This window comes from Fulmarus glacialis, unplaced genomic scaffold, assembly GCF_000690835.1.
Source record: "Fulmarus glacialis isolate BGI_N327 unplaced genomic scaffold, ASM69083v1 scaffold6496, whole genome shotgun sequence".
NCBI lineage: Eukaryota > Metazoa > Chordata > Aves > Procellariiformes > Procellariidae > Fulmarus > Fulmarus glacialis.
Window position 1 is genome coordinate 4,706 of NW_009218649.1, and position 7,336 is coordinate 12,041.

Sequence of the window (7,336 nt, forward strand, 5' to 3'; positions counted from 1 at the left end):
AGGAGGCAAGGATGCTTAGCATAGATTTAACAAGGGAATTTATTCTTTTGTATTTTAGCTATGTGCATAGTGGTGCCCCAGCCTAGTGCATGGAGGACACAGATACAGAGGAAAGCAGGGGTTATATATGTGACAATACAGTTGTATAGACCAGTCAAATTTTTCATGTTAAGGGGTGGGCTAATTGGTTACTGTTGCTCACATAATCGGTATGTACTTGTCCCATGCAGGATCTGTATGTGGTCGTCCATGCAGGTGGCACACAGGTATGGTCAGTGGTGTGATCTTCGTTGGTCTAAACCGATGTCCTGTACAGGTGGTGGTGGGGGTTATCCTGGATCCTGGTCGGTTGTGGTTCTGGCCATGGTTATACACCTGGTTCCACTGAAGGGTGAATCTGTTGTTTTATCATTGGTATGGGGGTGTTCTCAGCCGGTAAGAGCTGGCTTAGGTTAGGTCTTCAGGTCGCATCGACCCTGAGGTAAAAGCTCATAGTCTCGGGTAGTGTTCATTCTTCTAAGCAAGTTGTATTGCAGTTAGCATTCCGCCTTTTGTGTTTGTCCCTAATTAAGAGCACGTTTGGGAGTAAACAGCGCTCTAAAATTTGTGCAGTTTACAAGTGCAGAATGTGTTTGTTCACAGCAAGGAATCATGTCACAGAGTTTGATCAATTGTTCAATAGCTCAGCGGATGTAAAAGGATATTTCCTGTTTTGATGTCTTAATTTTTTTCCAGTGGAAGATGCACATAGAGAAACATTAAACCCTTGACTGACAGCTTGCTTAAAATAAAAACATGATAGCTGTTTTTTCTTTTATTTCTCTGCTCAAACCACAGGTTTCTGCATTTTTCATCATGACAAACAGCTTGCTTCATCACTGTCAGTGTTCAGTGTTGTAAGCTAAATCCTCTTTGATCTTTATCTCTCTTGGCTTCTGCAGTGAGGATGCTCTGATGATGCTGAGGGAGATGCAGCAATTAACTCTACTCCAGGATTTAGCTCTGTCCTCAGTCGAGCTAGAGATGCTGTGGAAAGGTTGCCAGAGACGCAGATACGAGCCTGCATCCAGGTTTTTGCTGCATCCCTGCTGCTGTGTGAGATATACATCATACCCAGAATTATTGCCCGTCCCTGTGGAAGAAGGGGATGCCTAGAGATGTTGATTTGCAAGGGAGATCGATCTGGGCAGTAGGTTTTCACGCTGCCTCAGTGCCATGCCGTGAGAGTGGGGTGTTGAGACCCCTCCAGTGCTGCAGGACGTGCGGGATTTTTCAGTTCTGGTGCCGATGCTGCACTCATGGTGAGGTCTCTGTGGCGCAATGGACGAGCGCGCTGGACTTCTAATCCAGAGGTTCCGGGTTCGAGTCCCGGCAGAGATGATCTCCAGGCAGGTGTCTCTTTTGTTTTAATGCACGTTCCTTTATAGGTCCCAATCCGTTACATTTATAACATCCCTGAGGGCTTCAGGCGGGAAGATAATGACTTTTCACGACACCCTCTCTACAGCTGATGCACATAAGTTGTGTGCTCCCCTTCTAAGGCATCTCTCTTTCATCATATTCCCCTTTCCTCATTCCTTTTGGTATCTCCTGAATGGCTAGGTGTTTTAACCCCACTTGTTCCCCCAATACTGCTCATGGATCCCATCTTCGATACCCTTAAGAAAAGTACTGTGCTTTCCAGTAGAAATCAGGTGGTTAGGCAGTGGTTTAGAGCCTTCTGTTGATATTTCTTGTGATAAATGTGGTCATTTTTTTTTTCAAATGTGTGGCAAAAAATGCACGTCTATATTCTGAATTTCCACCTTATAGAAATTATTTGCAAATGCTCTTACTTTTCATGTTTTTACTTAGAAGATGCATGTTTGCTGGCAACCACCTCCACATTCCCATGGAGGTTCATCTTCCTAAGTAGCAAATTGACTCTTCTTTTTCTTTCATAGGTGTTCTAAGTTATTAGTATGTAACTTCCTACGTGATCTCATTGCTATCAGTAGTGAGAAAGGAAAGAGGGGAGCTGCAGGTGAGTGCAGCTGTGATTGGTGGGTGAATGGGTTTCAGTGGGGGCTGCTGGAGGGCTTTTCCAGACTGCTGCAGCTGTTAGTTATGGTGGAGAAGTGCTGAAGGTTGGAGGAAGGGTGCTCAACCTGGATGCTTCATATACTCTTCAGAGAGAAGTTCCTATGTGGTTTGTTGGAGATGGCTGATGTACACTCAGCTCTGGAGAGCCAGGTGTGCTGTGCTGCTTGGACCAGTGAAGCTTGTGAATAAACATAGAAGGTGTCCTTGGATCAGCCGGGTCCGTTCAGACCTGGGTCATCATAGGAACTGCTCATTTGTTTCCTTGGAGTTTCTAGGGTTGCTCTGCACTGGAGAAGCAGAGAGCACTAGAGAGCCCACTAGAAGGGGACTTCTCCTTTCCTCAGTTGCCACCTCAATCATCTGGGTACCATTTGCCATTGGTGGAGGTGGTGGGGACGGGTCCTTCTGAAGGATAGGTCATCCCTTTCAGAGATCTGCATTAGGATGAGAAAAATAATGTCCTAGGAACACTTTCTTCCCTTCCTGGTCTATGGTTAGGTGAATCTCTCCCACATCTGGAATATGTCAAGGGATGCAACCTAAACCAGGGCTGACCTAGGTAGCAGCATCTGTCAGGTTGCCTCCTTAAAATGCAAGTTAGTGGGAACCTTGACCCCATTACTGGGCCATGTGACCCCACAATTCCACTTCTTCCCAGCTGCATGACCTTCAGCGGCCACCGGCTGTTTTCCTGGCCCTTGTCTATTGAGGAGTGGGGTTTTTTGGGTTTTGAGGTGCAGTGCAAAAAATAATTTGACCCAGTTGATGCATCTTTCTTCCTTGGTGTCTCCTCACCAGCTTCTGCCCTCAGTTGTCATGTTTGTCAGCGACTGCCTGTGCTCACATATATCTCCACAGGGACCCAGGTCTCCATCCATCTCTCTGCACTCCCAGCCTCTTGTATATCTCCATGGAGAGAAGGTTACCTTCAATGCTCAAGCCTCATCCCAGAACCAGGACATGTCATGATTTCAATTCATCAGGAGCAGAGAAATACGTTCTCATTTGGGTAACCCAAGACTCCTCTCCTGAACCTTTCAGAGTACGAGTGTGCTGCACTGCACACTTGCCAACATGGGATATGCTCCCATTGACAGGATTTCTAGTCTCCGGTGGAAAACCAATCCATCTCTGTCATGGTAGCTGGTGAGCTTGGCTTGTTGTTTCTTTTTCTTCTTGTGGTGTCTGTGCTGGAGTTCAGCCTGTTTGGAAGACCAGACCCTGATGGTATTAGAAGTTCTGCACCCACGTTCATCATGACACGGTTGTCATGTCCATGACATCCAGGGGAGTCCTGAAAGGCCAGAAGGAGTTTGTTCTGAGAAAGAGAAAATATGTGGACAGTGAGCATGGGTGCACACACACCCAAAGTAAAATTTGGTAGGAATGAGGGGAGAAAGGACAGATTCTGCAGAGATCTCTTGTACCCTTCAACAAATGGAGAATGAAATATGTGCATTTTCTTTTTAGGACAGAGGCAGCAATATGGCTGTGATTCTAGTTTAGCTGCTGTAACACTAGGAAGGCTTGGGTTTCCTCACCCCTGAATATGAGTATAAAGAGCTTGGGAGCAGGATCCTTGGCATTATCAGATGTGGTCTCCCCCTGCTTCTGTGTCTCCTTTTCTTCACACCTTCTGTGTAACAGCCCTCATGCTGAACCTCCTGATTTAAGTACCCCAGGGCATCCCATGTTTGGGCAGGTGAGCAGGTGAGTCTTGTGACCCCCTGAATTTAGGCATGCAGAGTTAGTAGTTGCTTATGTGGGATGAGCTCTGTTGATCACCTGTGTGAGAAGGACCCAAGGCTTTCTTACCTAAAGCTGATGAGAGTGCATAGCTCGAGTTACCCACTGTGAATCCCCATGATGGAAAAGGAAAGCCTGGTGTGGGGGAAAGGGCTGTGCTAGTGAGATGCCATGTGACCATGCCCTTCATGCAGCCTCAGATCACCCATATCTGTTCCTCATTAATAAAAACACCTGAAAACAGTCCCTGCTAGTGGCATGTCCTGATCTCTCTTGGCTGCATTTTTGGTCTCCCTTGGTTTCTTTCTCAGAAGTTCCTGCAGCTCCTTTTTGTCTTTTCCAAAAGTTCCTTCAGTTCCATACTTCTTCCCAAACCTTCAGCTCCCCACTTATCTCTCCAGGGAGAACGTTGCCCTCCTGTGCTCTGCTCATGAGATGAGGAAGTGTGAGGATTCCTGTTCTCCCTAGAAGAAGAAAAGAAGTTCTCATTTGGGGATATCTGCAGAAAAAGCAAACAACTAATCATGCATAGGGGGGTGAGGAAGAATGAGGAACGTGCATAATGTCTGTGCAAGCAGTGAAGTGAATTACTGCCATTTCCTGTAGGACACAAATACTAAAATTAACCTGAGTAAGACTGTGCTGGTTTTGGCTGGGATAGAGTTAATTTTCTTCATAGTAGCTAGTATGGGGCTATGTTTTGGATTTGTGCTGAAAACAGTGTTGATAATAGAGATGTTTTCATTACTGCTGAGCAGTGCTTACACAGAGTCAGGTCTTTTCTGCTCCTCACCCCACCAGCGAGTAGGCTGGGGGTGCACAAGAAGCTGGGAGGGGACACAGCCGGGACAGCTGACCCCAACTGACCAAAGGGATATTCCATACCGTATGATGTCATGCTCAGCACATAAAGCTGGGGGAAGAAGGAAGGGGGAGAAGTTCGGAGTGATGGCGTTTGTCTTCCCTAACGCATGATGGGGCCCTGCTTTCCGGGAGATGGCTGAACCCCTGCCTGCCAATGGGAAGTAATGAATGAATTCCTTGTTTTGCTTTGCTTGTATGCGCGCCGTTTGCTTTACTTGTTAAACTGTCTTCATCTCAGCCCACGAGTTTTCTCACTTTTCCCCTTCCGATTCTCTCCCCCATCCCACCATGGGGGAGTGAGCGAGCAGCTGGGTGGGGCTGAGTTGCTGGCTGGGGTTAAACCACGACAAAGACCTATCGTGTTTATGTTGCAGAATCTTCTTCCTAATAAGGGTACTCTTTTTGGTGGATTTTTGTTAGATGGCTATGCATGGACAATGTGTGCAAACATACATCTTACTTAAAAAGCAGTTTATTGCTGCTAACTTTAACACATTTCCCATCTTTTGGCAGAATCAGGAAGACTTTGCTTTCTGCCCCTGGAATATTCCGAATTCCTTCCAAAGAGGGCATTTGGGATCCCCTTAAAAGCTATACTGAGGAGGGGGCTTGCATGAAATCTTGCATTTAGTCCTCCAGACCCACCTCAGTCGGCATCGTGAGTTCATGCTCCCAGGAATGAATCCCCATCTGGAGGGGCAGGGAATCCCTAAGCTTTGTCTGCGAGACCCCCAAAGCCTTCCCTGTGAAACTGAATTTCTCCAAAGATGGAAAGTTTCTCAACCCTGAGGGTTTGGGATCCTGCTGCTACTGATATCCTGTGGATGGTGACTTCGGCTGGAGGTGTAACTTGCTTCCCTGTTGGCATAAGGAAGTTATTCATCCAAGTCTAAGCGCTTGGAAGGCAGCAAGGCCCCTTGTGGGCTTCGGCAAAGCCTGGCAAAAGCTCCGGGGCACTCTGGAAGGCAGCAGGGCCGGTTGTGGCCTTCGGCGAAGCCCGGCAAAAGCCAAGGGCATTCTGAGACGCGTAGCAGAGCCGGCTGCGGCAGCTAGCAGGGGCCAAACTGTGTAGCGGAGCCGCATATGGTGGCCGGCAGGGGTCGGCCTAGCGTTTCAGCTCTCCTGCGCGGGGCGTCCTGGAAGCGGCACGTTTCCTTTGCTGTCGGGGTGTAGCGGGGTCCTGGAGCGGGGCCGTTGCTGGAGCCCGATGCTGCTGGGTATTTCCGATGGGCCATGGAGACACTGCAGGAGGGGCTGAGCCTGGGGAGCTCGGGAGCCGTGGACCAGAGGGCTTTGGGGGTTTGTGAGGGGGCTTGGGGGCACTGAGGGGGTTTTGGGGTCTGTCAGCAGATTTGGGGGCTCTCTGAGGGGCTTTGGGGCTCTGTGAGAGGTTCTGGGGGTCTGTGAACAGATCTTGCAGGATCATGAGGGGACTTGGGGGTCTGTAAGCAGATTTGGAGGAACTGTGAGAGGGTTTTGGGCTCCAGCGACGACTTGAACCACTGCCTCTGAACCACCACTGCCTCTGAACCACCACTGCCATCTTGGGGGAGTGTCATGTGGGGGGTCACTTGGGTCACCAGAGCAAGTACACCCTGAAGGGCTGGTGGCCCACGAAGTCCCTGCCAGAGTGGGGATACCCCAAAGGACCGGTAGCCTGTGGACAACTCCCCCTTGGAGAAGATGCCGGGGGAGGAGTTTGCTGCGATGTTAAACCCCATAGCCTGGTGCTACAGACACTGCACGGACACATGCTGGAGATGCCTTGAAGGTGCCGCAACCCACACTTCCATCTGTGGTAGGACGCGCTGTTGCAGGAGCCACCCACACTGCTGGAGGAGGAGCTGCAGGAAACCATGGACTTGCCGCTGTGCCCTTGCCTGAGCTGGCTTCGGTGGTCCTGTGCCGCCTCTCCTATCCAGGGTGACTACCACAACGGGTGGAGCTCAAGCCACAGACTAGCTGACCACGGTAGATGTTTGATGGACAGTTTATAGATGTTTGAAGGACAACTTGTGCAGACGAAGAAACTGATAGCTCTGTAGCTGTTGCAGGATGGGCAGGAGGTGGTAGCTGATGGTGTGACGCAGGGTGGGACTGAGCAGGACCCCACTGCGTGGCACAGGTGGTCGTGGCTTTGGCTGGGCTGAAGTTGGGCTGGTCCTCACGACCTCCCCGGGTGGTCTGTGTGCGGGATTGGTGACCGCAGCAGGTCTGCAGAAGGTGTCCAGGTCTCTCCCTGCCCACCTACCTGTCCAGTTCCCCAAACCTTTTCCTCTTCTGCAACAGGGGGGTCATAGGGGGCTCATGGGGGAGTCTGGGGGGGTGTGAAAGGCATGCTTTACATCTTAGCTCTCCAGTGTTTGCAGAGCATTTTGATTTCTGTCTGCTCAGTGGTAAGCAAATATGACAAGAAACCACCCTCAGCTGGTACTTTTCGCCAGCCCGAATGAGGAAAACTCATCTTAGGAATGATCAAAACGAAGTGATAAATTTGTAGGCAAAAAAAACCTTCAAAGCGCTGTGAACAGTATCTCTGTAAAGAATGAATGGTTTCCACAACAGGCTTGTAATACAAGTCCTTTTAGGCAGCGATACTAGAATTTTACAGCTAGGAAGACAGAAGGGGAAGTCACATAGCTTT

At 49.2% G+C, this 7,336-nt stretch overlaps 1 non-coding gene across 1 annotated transcript; it reads left to right on the plus strand.

The window, feature by feature from the left end:
• The first annotated feature begins 1,306 nt into the window (after positions 1-1,306).
• On the plus strand, positions 1,307-1,380 carry TRNAR-UCU. Its single transcript has one exon. It is a non-coding gene; the product is annotated as a tRNA-Arg (tRNA).
• Positions 1,381-7,336: the final 5,956 nt, after the last annotated feature.